This window comes from Sinohyriopsis cumingii, unplaced genomic scaffold (genome assembly GCF_028554795.1).
Source record: "Sinohyriopsis cumingii isolate HCF-2022 unplaced genomic scaffold, ASM2855479v2 utg001527l, whole genome shotgun sequence".
Taxonomy (NCBI): Eukaryota; Metazoa; Mollusca; class Bivalvia; order Unionida; family Unionidae; genus Sinohyriopsis; species Sinohyriopsis cumingii.
In genome coordinates, this window is record NW_028316012.1 from 936,849 (window position 1) to 954,034 (window position 17,186).

Here is a 17,186-nt window from a genome sequence, read left to right on the forward strand (position 1 = left end):
TCTATATCCACTATAAAAACATTTAACATTTCTTATTATTACTGGTAAGTGGAACAAATAAAGTTTTCTTCTTCTTTTGTTGAATTACATATATTTCCTGATAATATAACAGGTGTTCCGATGAGTTTGAATATGCATCCGTGTCTGCAATCGTAACGTCACACACTGTCAAAAGATGATAATCCTTTTAGAAAAGATTTAAAGAAAAAAGTAAGGGAAAGAGAGCAGCACATTTCCTTGCAAGAACCTGCCTATAAACTTCCTCCACCACAGCAAAAAAAATATAACGACAACAAAAACAATCGTAACAAAGAGTATCATCTTTTCAACCTCCTGAACCTGAACTGAAGTTGTTCTTAAATATACATTTACGACTAAGTGTTATGGTATTATCGTTAAATCAAAAGGAGAACTAGCTCAAGAAATTGCTCCAGTATATGATGATATAGATAAATATGTAAAAACGGAACAAGCTAAAGCTCTGACCAAATATGATTGGGTTAGATATGTATATATCATCTAACTAATCAAAATTTTCTCAAAGCTAATGACACGTTTTGCAAAAGGTTATATATGAAGTAAGTAAGGTGTAACAGCGATTACAAGAATAAGACGAATATGAAGATATTTTCTTACTGAATTGTTGCGAAAACCTGAATGAAAAACCAGGAGTGGATTAGGAATATGTGCTGAAAGTGTTCTTTCCGAAGTATATATATTATACATAATGATCGGAGGAGAACGTGCTTGAAATAGTGTTACATAAATTATTAATGCAATATCTGATTTGTGTCGAAGATTGTTTACAGGTGGTGTTATGGATCGTAATGTTTATCAGTATCTTAATAATGAATTTGCTGGTGATTATTGTGCGACTAATACCAATTAATTAATCAACATGTAATTTAAAAAATGTTTATACACAATGCGCAACGTATGCCTGTAATGGTCAGGATGAAAAATTCACGATTGCCAACGTATACGGAGATGGACTTGATGTTGATGTTCATGGTCTATTTAGTAGAATAGCCCCAAAAGCAATACCAATTGCAAAACAATTAGGAACGAACTCTATTGAAAATATTCGTGATAAAGTTGTTGTTACAGTCATTGATGTTGTCGGTAAAGCATGCTCAGCAATCAAAGAAATATTATCTCAATTAGTACGAAGAAAACGACAGCTATCAGTAAAATTACCCAGCAGAGGTGCTAACTGCAAATGTCAGTAAAATAATAAATTAAGACACAGATCAAAAACTATCAGAGTTGGCTGCTAAACGATAATAAATATAATAAAATGTTCAAGCGTATATCCGATCCCAAGTTTGACATGGATGTGCCAGTTCTCAAGGATAAATCTTTACGCGATTATCAATATTAGTATTATGACGCAAGACAACCAGATCAGCGTGGTCGAATCGAATTACATGTTCAAGATACAAGCATATATATTTTACCTTCTGAAACGTTTATTGAAGTGGAAGGTAGAATTTTGCAAGATAATGGTACAGGCGTTGCCCTTGGTGATATAGTTTGTTTTGTTAACAATGGTATTCTGGCGTTGTTTGACAGCGCTATGAACATGTTTGACGGAAGAAATATTGAAACGATTCAAAACGACCTTGATGTTGCCAGAGCAATACTTGGTCTTGCGAGATCTTCAAATGATTATACAAGATTGATATTTGTTAAAGATACATGTAATCATCTTGAACATGTACACATAAGATTGAATGCAGCTCGGGACACATTTGTATCGATGAACGAAAATTTCAACTTAGGCTTTGCTACATGTCGACCAATGTTAAATGAAGAAGAAACTTTTTCATGAGTAATTCCATTATCTCATATCTTTGGATTTTGTTGAAATGTTAGAAATGTTATTTTTGAAGCTATACAATTATACATGTAATAAAAACTACTGACAATGATGTAATCTGACTTCCTGCTGCTGCTCACAATTGTATGGTAAGGTTAAGAAAACGTGGATGCCAGTAATGACTACATCAATTACTGAAGAAAAAAGGTTATTTAGTTTTATGAATTCTGGTGGAAAATCATTGTCATCATGTTTAACAATGACCACATATATCATTCAATTTAATGTTGCTTTGTTATTTGCATGGCATATACCACTACAACAAGGGGATTCTGCACCGAGGCATACATTTATTGCTTTACAAAGTTCTAATCGACTAGGTTCAAAAGAAAGTTGTCATATGATATTGAACACATTTGCAGTTAGTGAAGTTTCTTTACGGAAAAATGGACATTAATAACCATCTGAAGGTATATTATTATATTTTGACCAAAATCGTGTAGCACGTGCATATCATCGTTTAATTACATTGATGGGACGTGATCAAAATATAGACACTGGTTTACACATGTCACAGCGGGAATTTAAAACACTGTATTGGATCTATTATTTTTCATTGGAACATTTTGATTTTTTCAGGCTAGCTGTTGTTGATATACATTTTCTGTTTAGTAAAAACCCATGTTGCTGATTACAGAACAATCGCCGTTATACTCACAGACAAAGCGATGGTACTTGAATTTATTGGTGGACGAATGAGAGCTAATGATGAGCCAGTAGAACATATGTAATTAATCACTCACGACATCTATAAGTCTTATTATATCAGCGTTACTCTGACTCCTTTGCCAGATTTAAAAGCTTCAATCAAGTTCAGCAGAGGACTACGGGATACAAATATCACTTTTAAAAAAATCAGACCACTATTGGTCAAAATAAATTACCATTATTAGAACCTCAGCTCAGACATTTCAATAGTGCCAATGAATCAATAACATGCATTAGGCTCAATCTTTCTGCTGGTGCGGTTAAAGACTCAATTAAAACAGGAGGTATATTATCACCTCTTGCAGCTATATAAACATGAATAGCTGTTGTAAGTACAGAAGTAGCAAGTACAGCTGTACCTGGTGCTGTTCGAACTGCTGCTGGTATGGCATTAAAGAAATCATCCGGACCAGGATTTTAAAAAAGTGAAAGGTCTAAGATTAACAGGAACTCTTTATCGATATGAAAAAGGTCTGAGACTTCCATGATGAGCTCGCTAATCCGTCCAATGTCAAATATTGATTTTCTTGATGCTGCAAACGTAGCCATTAACCGTTTTAAACAGATCTTAGAGAATAATGATAAATATTTACGGATCATCTTCATCTAAGCCAAACCACCAAAATACTGACGGAATAACTCTTGAAAATATAAGCAAACAGATTAGTTATGATATGTGTGAATTATTGACCCTTTCAAGTGTAGATCCAACCGAAGTGGTTGCATTTCATGGCATGCAAAGGAAATTTTAAAAACAGTAACGTTTTATTTCAGGATCGATTTTGGTTTGAATTGACGGAGTAACGGACAGTAGCGTATATGTGTTTGTTAGTATCGAAAAATAAAACCTTGTGTTACGATGTCGACCATATCAGATAACATTCGTGGTCGAGCTCCTAAAACCGGTGATACAATGACGGGTTCTCTCAATATGTCTAATAATACAATTACTTGTCTTGGAGACCCATATTCAGATAATAACGCTTTAGCGAAGAAATACATCCTTCCGTTGATGATCTCGTTACTTTTTATTTAACAAGGAAATTACTTTATTTAAAACTGAATATTCTAATCATCTACAATTGTTTATGAATTTCCTCTCTGACTTAAAAAAAAAATAGTGACAATGTAATATATACTCTAGCTTCGGAGCAATCATTATGGTCACCAGTTACCCTAAGAGGTTTGATCTCCTGAATGATACATTATGGATTTGCGTCGAATACGGACGGTGGATTTATAGGTTACTGCATTTGTATGGCAACATATGAACAAGTTTTCGGATGGAATACTGCACGAAGGTGTGAGTGCAATATATCCTTCCGACAAAACGAGTTCAAATTTTTCCATACAAATGCAGTAACCTTTTTATTATATGCTCATTTTTTTTTGTTCTACCTAAGGTTTAATGACATAAACAAAATACACTACAATAAGCACCGTAAATGAATGACTGCCGTATTCCAAACTAAATACACAAGCGCAGACTTGATATTACAAAATGACATCATTATTAATGCACACATAGCTCCGCCCAGAATAATTTGAACATGGTCGAGTGCTTGACATAACTTTCTAAAGAAAATGGCGTGTCTAGTTAAAATTGAAATCTGCAGTCATATTGTGAATGAATGCGCATTACAACGACTTTTCCATGTGATCTGGGGTAATATATTTTGGTATTTTGTTTCGATTCGACGAAAGTTTGTCATTTTGGACTGGATTCATCTGTGCAAATTATACATGAAATACAACGGATTGAAGTGGCGCGGGAGAAGCGTCTTTACGTCTGCAACTGTGTTTCTGTTTTTGTCATTAAATGTTTGAAATCATAACGTGGGAAAAATATGAAGTCTTTCAATTGCAATTATCAATAAGACGCTATGGAATTTAATGTGTATTTCATTTTGAGTGCAATGAGGAGGATGCAATTGCACTTCTCATCGAAATTGCAGTACACTTTCGAAATATGTAATCCAGATTGAAAACCTATGACATGGCTCAAGTAATTTGGATTTGCAGAATTAAGAAAAAACATTTTGATGAAATTCAGGATGTAAAACTGTAAGTATATTTTATTTTGCCATTCTTATCACCAGAAAAAGAAGACAGTATATTCCTTGTCACTTGTTTGTTATTTGTAAGGACATAATCATCCGTCTTTTATATAATGTAGCTAGCCTAAATCCGTAACATTTTGCTGTGTTTTTTTTGGGCAGTCCACGAAACTTGTTTAGTTCGTTCAGAAACAAATTTAAATAACCACAACGTAAAGACCCTCTTACGCGAGTGTACATGATTTGCTTATAAATCAAAAGTGCTGGTGTCTGCGTCATTGTTTGTTTAAAATAGAAAGTAGTTCCTTTATTCACGTGAATGCTATATGTGTATTGTCGCGCGCGTCCAGTATCGAGAATATTGAACGATTCTGACAATGTAAAGTTAACGTGGAAAAAATGAGCATAAAATAATATGGAACACTGAATACGATTATAGAGATGTTATCTTGATTAATATGCTTGCATGTTATCCCTGAGGTAGTGTGAGTGATTTGGACAATCCACACAGGAGATAAGCAGAATATCGATAAACGGACTGTTTCCATATTTTGATTTGACTGGATTCGCTTGTATCGATTCATTTATTTTTGCTGAAAATCTTCATCCGATATGTTTTGTCTGGTTCGTCAAGCACTTTTCTGAACAAATGATGGCGCCTAATTATTATTACAATATATCCTTGATGAAAAACAATAATATTGTTAAAAGTAAGTTAAGCAATTATATAATTTCGTCCTCAGAAAGTAATTTTGTTATCACATATAAATAAATAATATGAGGATCAACATCCTCATACGACTGATTTTGAGAATAAAATCGCAAAAGATCTTGCCTGAAAAAATAATCGGTAAATTTACCCAAAGAAGATCATATGAACATGAATGACATTGTACAAGATTATTAAGGATGATGCTGAATTACATTTTATAATTTCTGATACAAGAAATAGAAATAAGTTTGTAAGTCGAGAAACAGTTTTCTTGCCAAACGGAACTAAATTATGTACAATTGTGAGATATAGCGATGGTGAGTCAGCGCATTATTTTCATTTCAGATATTCAATGCTCGCGTACGTTTCGATAAATATATTATCGATCACAACTAGAATATCTGAGTTTTCTGTCTTAGTCGTTACGAATTTGTTTTTTATCAATACAAAACATACAGGATTGCTAGAACAACTACATATCGGCACTTATGCATCATGGGATGAATGGAGAATAAGACAGGAACATATACTTAATTATTCTGAATCCGCCGGCGATGAAATTACGGATATGTATTACCAATAAAATCAAATATCATAACTTGTCATCAGTACGATCTGTATATGATCATGTAGCTAGACATAAAACAGTTTATCTTAATGAGCCTTAATGTTCTTGTTAAACAACTCGTGTGATCGAATTATTCGTGAACACCTGTTCAGAAATAGTTGTATTCATACCTACAGATAGACTCGGAAGAGAAATAAAGGAAGAAAAATTAAACCATGCACTTATCATAAATTCTTCAATGGAAATGAGATAAATGGACTCGTAAATGAATGGGAGGAAAATATATTCCAAGGATTATTGTTTTGGATGAAATAAAACTGTTTCATTAGAAACGTAACAATTATTTCTTAATTGGTTATTGACAAAAATACTACTGTTATAATGTGTGGCTATCATTTTCAACCACCACCTTTTGTTGGATTGTCTCCACATGAATAGCTGAGGAATTTTGTGTATTATTATAAAGAAATAACTGATGATTATAGACCACTTGATCCAGATTTAAGAGAGTTTAGGAAATTAATCAGACTACAACCGAATAAAATTCAGTGCAAAATAATGCGTGAAATAATTTCAGAAACTCCTATGAAAAACTTCTGGAATATATGGAGACCAAATCATTTGATAGTGGGAAGTAGAAAGATAGTTCTTGATACACTTCAATAACAATTATTTATGTTACATAAATAAAACTTGCCAAATCTACCCGTATCATTGTGTTACCGATCAGCAGATACATTGATATACCATGATAGTCAGAAAACAAAATATTGTATTAAATGATATTGTTTTAGTTCCTGTCAATGTTGTTGAGAGGCTATTAACTCCTGACGGATTCAGGGACAAAACTCCAAAAACGCTAAAATACAAAATGACGATTCATTCACCATAATCATTAACCATCTCAGATACAAATCCTTGGATCGTTGATGATCGTATCCAATGGTCAAAATTAGTTTATCTTGCAGGGTCTCGAGTCAGCGGAATATCTCAGCTGCGGAGAATTGTCATAGACTTCACAGAAAATAATCAAACTGCTGTGACTGACGATGATATAGTAACTAAAAATATTAGTTATAAAAGATGTGACAAACAAACAAAACAAACGCAATTTTACTATCCATGCTGAATTTTTATGACATTGAAATAACCGCAAAATAATAATTTTTTTCTTGGCATCCGTCCATCTACGGGAGACGATGGCGTAGCTCCAAAGTAAGCTTTTCTTTATTCTACTTTCTAGCTCTCTTATCGGCTTGTTTTATTTTTCTCTCTTCCTCTGCGTTTTGAACTCCCTGCCTTATAGCTAGACACTAGCTGGAACGGTTGTTTGCACAGCTCTCCCAGTCGTTGACATTGATGGTTGCCGTCTTCATATCCTTCTTGCAAACATCTTTGTAGCGCAGATGTGGTCGTCCAATTGATCGTGCACCTTCTGCTAGCTGCCCATATAACATGTATTTGGGAATCCGGCCTGTGTCCATTCTCTTGACATGGCCAAGCCAGGGAAGGCGCCTCTCGCTGAGAATGGAGAAAATGCTGTTCATGTTGGGGCGTTCTATAACCTCTGTGTTGGGTACTTTGTCCTCCCACTGAATGTGCAGAATGCGCCGCAGACATCTCAGGTGGATGCTGTTGAGTTTCCTCTCGTCTCTTTCATAGGTGGTCCATGTTTCGCTGCTGTAGAGAAGTGAGCTGAGTACGCAGGCTTGGTAGACACGAAGTTTGGTCTTCTCTGTGAGGTTGGGGTTGCTCCAGACTATGTGGTTGTCTCGCCATCACTGCTGCTGCCTTGGCAATCCTATCTTTCACCTCAGAATCGATGGAGAGTGAGCTGGAGTGAAGTTCTCGACAACTTCCTAGTTGTACCCATCGATGGTGACAAAGGGAGGGGAGTCTGCGTAATGCACCATGACGTTCGTTTTCTTCAAACTGATGGTCAGTCCAAATTCCTTACAAGCATGGTGAGGCGTCATACCAGTTACTGAAGTCCATACTCCGTGTGTGTGGTGTCAAGGATGCATCGTCGGCGAAGAGCAATTCACGGATGAGTACCTCTGTGACTTTAGTCTTAGCACGGAGACGGGCGATGTTGAACAGCTTGCCGTCAGCCCTGGTATGTACACTCCCTCGCTGCAGTCCTTGAATGCGTACTGGAGAAGCATGGATAAGAAGATGGTAAAGAGCGTCGGTGCAAGGACACTGCTTGATTCCGCTGATGACTGGGAATGCTTCAGATGTTGCGCCATTGAAGCACTCTGTGCTGTGCATGTTCTCGTGGAACGACATGATGACAGCAAGTAGACGTGGGGGGCAGCCGATCTTCTGTAGGAGTCTGAAGAGTCCATTCCGACTAACCATGTCAAACGCCTTCGTCAGGTCTATGAAGGCAATGCAGAGGGGCATCTGCTGCTCGCAAGACTTCTCCTGCAACTGACATAGTGAGAATATCATGTCTACAGTTGACCTGCCGGCTCAAACCCCTCACACTGGGACTCTGAGTAGACGGAGTCAGAGACAAAACTCCAAAACGCTAGGATACGCAAGGACGGTTCATTCATCATAAGGATTAACCATCTCTGACACAAATCCTTGGATCGTTGATGATCGTATCCAATGGCCAAAATTAGATTATCGTGCAGTGTCTCGAGTCAGCGGAATGTCTCAGCTGCGGTGAATTGTTATAGACTTCACAGGAAATAATCAATAAATAATCAAATAAAAAGAAAATAATCATAATGCGAGCTGTAAAACCGAAATGTTGTGGCAGCATTCAAATACTAATCCAAGAGAATTTACTGTAGACAGAATTAATAGTAGTATTGGTCATACATGCGAAAATGTAATGCTGACCTGTCTTGAATGTAATCTCTGTCGAGGTGTTAGTTTGCAAAAGTGAATGCGGTGGTAATTGTGTGTCTTTCAGGAATTACCTGTAATTTCTCGCGTGCAATCCACGTTGAGGAGCAGTTGAACTTAATCTGCAGATTGCATGTCTAACCGTGGATCTTACCACGCTAGCCATAATATGTGTCGTAATACTCCAGATATGATGTGTCGCGCTTTTTATACCACCATTAGGTTTACCAGGTTCATATAAATATTTTGCATGATCTAATAGATGTTTTTTCGAAAATTCATATGGATATATTGATATGTGTTCTTGTTTGTAATCACATTGTTTCATCGCAGTTGTTTCGAGTAAGTTCATTATTTAAGGCAGCTATTACTCTTGGTAATCATGCAACCCATTCGCGAGATCTCATATCTTTGTGAATTGTTTCCTTTGCATATTGATTTCCAAAGACCCGCCCAGTACGTGCTCGATTACATCGTTCAAAAATGGTCTGATCACGATGAATTGCAGTATATTATCGTCTGATTGTAACGTTATTTGTTTTCATCAGAGATGATACTGCACCTTGATTTCTAAAAAACCGCCCAGCACGTGTTCGATTCCATCGTTCAAAATTGCCTGATAACAATGAATTGCAGTATATCCTCGTCTGATTTTAACGTTATTTGTTGTCATCAGAGATGATACTGCATTAATAAATTCCTTTTCAGGATCAGCCAGTAATAGTTGAGGCCATTGCAAGAGTCCTCGTTGATAAATTCGTTCAAAAGCAGAACACATTTCAGTTGTTATTTAGTTGATAACGGCTCCGCTCCTTTATATCTACTTGCAACGTCAACGGCTGTTGACGCGTATTTGTATGTTAATCTACGTCTACCAATTGTTATAGTATCATGTGGTAAAAATAAAGTATCTGCTAGATAAAAGCCATTAGTAGAGCTTATATTCAAATGTGCATGCGGAAGTGTTTTAGGTGGCGGTAGTTAAATTTGCCATTTGTCTGCTGTCCTAACCATTTTGCAGCAGCAAAACGTGTAACATTTGCTGCATCAGTCAGTTTTCTAATCGCTGCTTTACCTTTCCTATATATTTTTGTCTATATTAAACCGATTCCATTATTTTATAATAATTGGTTGATTAAATACCGCCTCCGAATAGTAATTTACATCTCATCGCAGATTGTACCGACCAATTAGTTAATTTTTCTTTGAAAGATTTTTTTGTGTATAGAATTTATCGAGTGAATCAACTTACATCTGCATAAAGTCTTTGTTGCAGATCGTTATTTTTAGAAGCTTTATTGTGGATATGACATGCTCTATCAATATCATGTATTGGATATTCACCAGGTCTTGTTTCATCTTGCTCGTCACGTCGAATATCAGGTCGGGTTGCAGGACCACAATACTAATATCAAGGAAGATGTTTTTCTCCTGGGTATTTAGCCCAAGGATCTCTTGTTAAGTTTGCTAATGAAGTAGCCATATCACCACTCATTGTCCCCGACTTGTCAAGAGGGATGCTCTTGTTGTTAGTGTTTAAATCTAACTATTTGTGCGAAATTACTTTGTCAAAACTATTAATATTACATAAAATACATCATTGCCTTCGACATTCACATCGTTCCATAATTTATTTTCATATTCAACGGTGCAACAACCGACAGCATCAGGACGAAATAAACCTTTAACCTTACCATTAATGGTGAATTAAGTCTTATCATGTGCATTTAAAGGAAATGGAATAAAACTGGATACATTGGGATCTGACTACCTTGTATATGCTTGTATGACTTGACCGATATCGATTACGCCGAGTCTTGTCAGGAAGCTTACCCCTTTACGGAAGCAAATCTCCAGCTCTGGAGCTGACTTATGCCACGCCTTGTATATGGTTTGATGTGCAGTCACCAGCTGTATAGCTGCTTTATACATGCCTGCCGTGCCTTATACATCGTTTGATGTGGAGTCACAGAATGCTGTGTGGTTTCTCGTGATTTATACGCTTTCTTATGGTGACGTTGGATCGGAAGGGTTTACTGGTTTTCTCGATGCGAGGGACCAAGGCTTCGCGACCATCGGTCTGTGTTAAATGAGAGGGATATCGAGGAATCCTTCAACAGACAGAGGGGCGGACCGTGCGTGGGCGCTTATCTGGCCATTGACTAGAGCAAGTGGAACCGGATTTTCATCTTGGACGTCAAATCGGCGCCATGATAGTTTTATATAGTGTTCCATGTTATTTCCACTATTGCTATCTGAGCATATTTTCATTCATTCATATTGCCATATCGTTATATGAATGATCGACAGGTTCATACTTTCATTCATATGAACGATCGATAGGTTCATAATTTCATTTATTCCTTTTTCAATATCGTTTTATGAATGATACATTGAAATTAACATGCTTTTCAATATCGTTATATGAACGATACATTCAAATTCACATGCATTTCAATATCGTTGTATGAACGATACATTCATGATTTTGTTTAAACTGGGGTGTAGGTCATATACTTTTATTTTGTTGACCGGTGATAGGAGATAATACACGTTTGTTTGAAATTCCATTTGTTAAATTCATGTTTGAGATTTTTCTCGTTTAGTTAATTGTTGTTGATAGTTCCATGTTAGTAACTTTATAAATCTCCATATATTTTTGCTTATAATGGTGTCAGATCTGTTAATATTTAAATTGCGTTTATAAATAAACATCTTGTAAACGCAGTTGCTTTTGGCGTCTTCTCTAATCCAATCCCAACCCAGATTCGTCATGTGACGAATCATTCTACTATAAGATTTAGATTGTTATTTGCTGATGCATTTGGTTTCGTGACCGGTGTTTATTTATAACTCGGCTGATGCAACATCAATTCGGTGCTTAAAATCTGTGAAATGGACCCTCATAGCTCTTATATAACCATGTGGTTTTAAAGATCCGACGCATTGCGGCAAGCTGTTTTTAAGTACTGGAGTCTGAAATCGCTAATAGTTGTTCAGTACAGAGCTTAAATTGGCACCATTTAACTACCAGACTACTTCGGATATCCATCAGGCAAGTTCATGTCCTCTCTCTCTATTACACTCCCTCGCTTTCTCTCCGCATATATATATATATATATATATATATATATATATATATATATATATATATATATATATATATATATATATATATATATATATATATATATATTCTGTGCAGGAAAATAAATGTTCTACTTAAAGTGAGAATGGGAATACTTTCAGATTTCTAAATAGCAATTCGGTACAATTGTTGAAAATTTAAATATTATTTCCTGTTTCACCTATTTTCATGCAACTGCATTCAATTTTTGCATTTGTTTGTTTAGCATATTTGAGCCACATTGCGTTTATTTTAAAATGATTGTGTAAAATCATTATTTTAAACTTCGGTATTGTCAATATTAGATCGCAGTTGTCGTTGTTGTCCACCAGTTTTGTGGCAACCACATACACTATTATTACTGTTCCCAGTACCACTACAACCATCATTTGCAGTATCACCATCATCTGCTACTTCTTTCTTCGCCCTAAAGTCGGCTTTTACAGCATCACATATATTTTGAAAGTTACTTCACAGACACATAAAGAGTGCAATTTGTTCAGTTATGTCAATCATGCAATCAATAATTTCAGAGGAATACTAATTATATAATTAAGAGCCCCTCGAGTATTTTTGGGACGCGCCTTCGTTTCCATGTTCAGTGAAACATTGATTTGTATCCTTGTTCCCGAAAGGTAACGTTTACTTTACTGCAACATTTAATAATCCAACGTTGTTCCCTTGCTCATTTTCATAGTGAATAAAACTTGTCCTTTCACCTCTATGTGTGAATATTACGTTAGTTAATCCTAATGACTCAAATACGGGTTTCATTTTAATGACCCTATATCCAAAAAAACATTTTGAACGTAGGAAGCTTTTAAGTCACTTTCTCATATTAAAATCACGTACACAGTTAATAACCCGCTTTAATATCATGTTCTGGAACATTAATGTAGACAGTTTCGTATCTCCTTGCCATCTTCTCTATATTCACAGTAATCATAAGCATCTCTTGCAAATGTCACTGTTGCATTGCTGGATTTATTAATCCTCTAGAATAATTACTACTATCCAATCAATTTGAACCTCTTTCAAAAAGTACAAAACAAAACCATGTACTAGACCTTTAAATTTCATTACACTGTACCAATCATCCTTCATTGTCTAAAATTGCTAACATTTCAGAAGGTTTAGGATCCAATTTAGATTGATATTTGTTATGGAATCTGTTTTTAGATTGATTTTCCTGTGCGTGTACTTATGCATGTATGTATGTATGTGTCGGTTTTTGTGTGTGAATATGTAAGTGTGCAAGAATTTATATATGCATGCATCTGCACAAAAATTTGTATATATTATTAATACACGAATCTTACAGTACATCTATCCAACCATTCATCAGCCCATTCGTTCCTCCATCTTCCCATCCATCCATATATTTATATATCTTTCCGTATTGCATTTAGATTACCGAATTATTCTCAGGCAGGAGTTTTGTGTGGGTTAACAGTGCAGAGAGAGAGAGGAAATCGGTAAGTTGATATTTGTACCAACACAAACTGCATACACAGGTTTATATATTCGTATGTACATAGTGCAATTTTTAGGAGTATTATGATTTACATAAAGTATTCCATGGTCGTAACGTTACCATTCGCAAATATGATTTTATTTATGAAACAAGTGAGATATAACAATCATTAAGACGACGTGATTCTCCATCGGTACTTACTTTTGGCGGTCTGGTGTGAATCTTCAGTTAGTTTTAGTCAGTGTATACTTCTGTATTCTTAGTCAAGGGTGTGACGGTGGGTCATACAAAATTTGACTAACAATCCAGATCGTTCACCACCACCATATTCCCCTTCTGTTGATAAGAGCTTAAAGTTCGTAAAGTCAAGGATTAATTATTTTTAAGAATTTGTCGAATGTTTTATGAACAGTGTCAAGGTTTAGGAAACAATTCGTTTCCATTTGTAAAGGATCATAAGATTGTTTTGGTTCTACCCAAGATAATTATCACAAAGAGCGTGAGATAACATGTAATGTGTTTGTCATGCTTTTCAACTATCTGTCTCTACCATTGTCTAGCATGATGATTCGGCAAGGTCAATCAGGTGTTTACATTTTCTGATATAAATTGTCATCATCCCCTGGATGATACTGGTTTAGGAGGAACTGAAACATCTACGCATCTTTCAAGGACAAAATGCCAAGTGTCAATGATAATAGGGGAACGTAAAGTTTAGGTGCTACCTAACCGTATTTTTAAGGCATTCATTAGAGCTAGTGATGATGACAAAAATCACAAGAAATTGCTGACTAAAAGGTCTTACGTCGACTTCAAGGATTGATTTATTGGGACGTCTGTGATTAAGTTATTTCAAGTGATTTAAGCGTGTGTATGTGTGTGTGTGTGTAACTGTGTGATTGAGGTATTTATCGAAGCTTTAGCAATTGTCTAGTCATATCACTACGATGTCGGCAGCATGGCAGTATATAGTGATATCTAGGACTTGGACATCATGACTCGGACATTATCATGAATTTGTGTTCACCTTTCTCTGTCTTCAATTAACAGAGAAATAGCCAAAGATTAGAAACTGAATTTGAATGGACGTTTAACATAACCAAGTCACTAAAGAAAATTTCTCTTCGTAGAGCCGCATGGATGTGCACAATTGTAAGTCATCGCAGATTGAAACACGCATCAAAAATTGAAAGTAGATGGAAACTTAAAATTATTTGAACATGAATGGTGTATAGTTTTGTTGTCAGTGTTACAACATATCAACACAGCCTTAAACCAATACTACTAATACTACTACTACTACTACTACTACTAATAATAATAATAATACTAATAATATAAATAATATAAATTTTAATACATTGTATTATGATTCAACAGGTTTGCACCCTCAGTTTATTGTAATATTTGAATTATGATAGATACAATTTATTTACGGAAACCGCTACCAACATGCCTTAATGTTTGAAGGCAGTAATGTTACTGTACTTAACCTCATTTTGTTTTTTTCATATCACATGCTTTCTTTGGTATTCTAACACATTTTCGTGCTATGAATAGCATATTGTACGTAGCCAATAACGTGAATACGTTTAGTATCGATCGCTTGCACAGACCATATATGTCACTAACGTCCATATCATGCGTTTATTGTCATGTAACATAGCTGGGTATATGTAATAGCTGATGACAAATCTAATCATATATATTCCTTTTGAACAATACCGCCATGAAACATGCTGGCATTATGCTTGTTGCTTACACATCGTTTATATGTTACAGTATCCTTCTTGATTTAGCAGAGAAATAACGTAATATATAAAGTAAATTCCAATAGAGAACAAAATTCAGAGAAGTTATCTTTTAACTGGAAAAGTATTAGTGTTGATTTATGATTAATAAGACATGACATTATAAGCTTTTTGATATTTCGATCATTTCAATAATGAAAGGAAAATATATTAATTTCAGATCCTGACGAAGATGTGGCAAACGTTTTTCACTGTCTTTGTCCTCTGCATTTTCATGGCAGGAACAGACGGGGTGAAGTGCTTGTACAAGGAGGGTCGTTGTTATGACAAGGGAGACATTGAAGGAAAATCGAGTGTTTGTAAGGGCACGTGCGAAGTAATTTCAGGCACGTCGAAATGCAGATGCATGCGTTCTAAACCTAAATTCAACAGATAAGGCATCGTCGGTGTCTGAGAACTAGAAAAGGGAATACGTCGTATCAGAATTTTTATACGTAATCAGTATTTGTGCTGCTCTTTCAAAATAACATATATTTTCCTTAACACTTGAATGTTTTACGTTTCACAACCAAAATAAATTAATGGATATCGGTCATCACTTCAGGCGTGTTTTCGTATTTATTGTTCTTCTTTCGCCATTAGCTAAGTCTGTTTTATGGAAATTTGTTTTCGGCTATAAAACGACCGAAAGGCGTTAGAGGTATCAAACATTATTTTGAGAATGATATATATTATTTTTCTATCTAGTAATTTAGACATTGGCATATTGCTGGCACAATTTACTTTAGTGAAGTACAGAGAGAAAATGAGCATTAATGGTAAACGTTCGTTCGATTTATTGACAACGAGAAGCCAATGCTGAGCATGATTCAAAAGTAACATGATGAGGTATTAAACTTTCTTGATCATATTGCAATTCAACTATTGGCTGTAGTATACATGCACACTTTAATCTCTTTATCTTTACTTCTGTCTATTAAGATCCACCTGCGAATCTGTCTGTCCGTTCTAGGAGTTCAAAACGTTTAAATTCGGATCAAAATGTGCTTAGAGTAATACATAAATTATGTTTTGTTAAGTTAGATACAGTTGATTTCATATTAGAAGTAAAAGTCCTAGTTGTATTTCAAAATATCTTGACACAACTATGACGTTTTCCATCAATCGTCCCCCAATAAAAAGATGTAGGTTCGACAAATTGAGTGGTTACCCATACATTGCTACGGTCAGTTCATTGTTATTATTAACTATATAGTATAACATAGCATTTATGTGCCATTTGCTCTCGGTCATAAAAACGAGAATTTAGGGTACAAGCGAATCATTACTCCAAAGTACTCGCACTAGATCTACGATAAGTGACTTCACGACTATAAACACCCATTTGACTCTCAGCCAATAATGTCGATGGGAATCTTTGAAATTAATTGGCCATTTTAAAACTTCAGCGGGATATCAGTAAAATTTGGGCATGTATGTCTACTAAATCAGTATAATCATTAAAGGCAAATATTGAAACATAAGTGTTCGTTTTGCATTAGTTCATACGTCGATTGGCTTACCGCTAATTTTACGAGACTAGAAGCCTTATATGGCTAAGGTCCGAATACAGCCTCCGTCACTACGGGCAATTAAGTGAACATAAATCTTGCTGCAAAAGCTATTACTTAGATTATTATGGTGATCGTGTATATCGATAATTACATAGCATGTAAATACTTTACTTTTTGGGATGAGTTCATTGAAATGACATAACGTCAAAAAGTTCTAATAAGTTCACATTTTGCAAAGTTCGCGAAGTCATCAAGGATATAACATTGATTACCCAATATGTATAATTAGCCTTCTCTCTTCTTAAGTTATGTGAGCAAAATTACAAAAATAGAATCGAATTTAAAACAATAAATGACAAATATGGCTAGAATTGTTTAACCTATTGTCAATGTAGAGGTAAGGTACGAAGGCTTTTGTGGGGGGTACGTAATGCAATGTTAATAAATGTGATTCGCTGTTCCACAAGCATGGAGTAAATGTCTGATCAGTTTTTTATA

General features: G+C 35.3%; 1 long non-coding RNA gene across 1 annotated transcript; it reads left to right on the top strand.

Moving 5' to 3' along the window:
- Positions 1-13,317: 13,317 nt before the first annotated feature.
- On the top strand, positions 13,318-15,736 carry LOC149771998 (uncharacterized). The gene is made up of 2 exons (XR_016418065.1): positions 13,318-13,385; positions 15,356-15,736. It is a non-coding gene; the product is annotated as an uncharacterized LOC149771998 (long non-coding RNA).
- Positions 15,737-17,186: the final 1,450 nt, after the last annotated feature.